We start from the raw sequence: 681 nt of genomic DNA, 5'->3' as shown, positions 1-681 counted from the left end.
CTGTTTTCTATCTCATTTATTTCTGCTCTGATCTTTATTATTTCTTTTCTTTTAGTGACTGTGGTTTCCCTCTGTTGGTCTGTTTCTAATTGTTTTAGATGCCGTGTTAATGCCTTCCAACATGAGGGTCTCATTTTCTGTCATTATATTTGATGTTATTCTGTGTTCTTTATCGTACATCCATGTTTAATATTATAGTGCTATCTGACAGTGTTCCATTGCTATTACTAATGTTTTCAGTGACTAAATATTGAGAAGTAATCTGTTTCTCTTCCCTCATCTGTTTTAGTCTGAAGTTCATCTGAAATCTGGTCACAATGGATGTCCCTGCTGATATTTAAAATATCAATGGTGGCATCATGTATATACATATTCTTAATGGCAAATAATATATGTACGTATATATAATCTACTACCTGTCAGATTATCATTTTGTTGTGACTTACATGTTGCTATGATACTAGAAGCTATCTCTGTGGCATTTCAAATTCTGGGAGAATCATCCATGATGGACAAGATTAAACAGAGCTTCCTGACTAGTATAGACTAGAAAGAAAGGCTTGGTGATTTACTACCAAAAATAAGACAGGAAACCTTATGGATGATAAGAATTGTTGTTGTTGTCAGGTGCCATCGAGTCGGAACCGACTCATAGTGACCCCATGCACAGCAGAACGAAAC

The sequence above is a fragment of the Chrysochloris asiatica genome, unplaced genomic scaffold (genome assembly GCF_000296735.1).
Source record: "Chrysochloris asiatica unplaced genomic scaffold, ChrAsi1.0 scaffold00686, whole genome shotgun sequence".
Classification (NCBI taxonomy): domain Eukaryota; kingdom Metazoa; phylum Chordata; class Mammalia; order Afrosoricida; family Chrysochloridae; genus Chrysochloris; species Chrysochloris asiatica.
Note: the sequence above shows the minus strand (reverse complement) of the source record.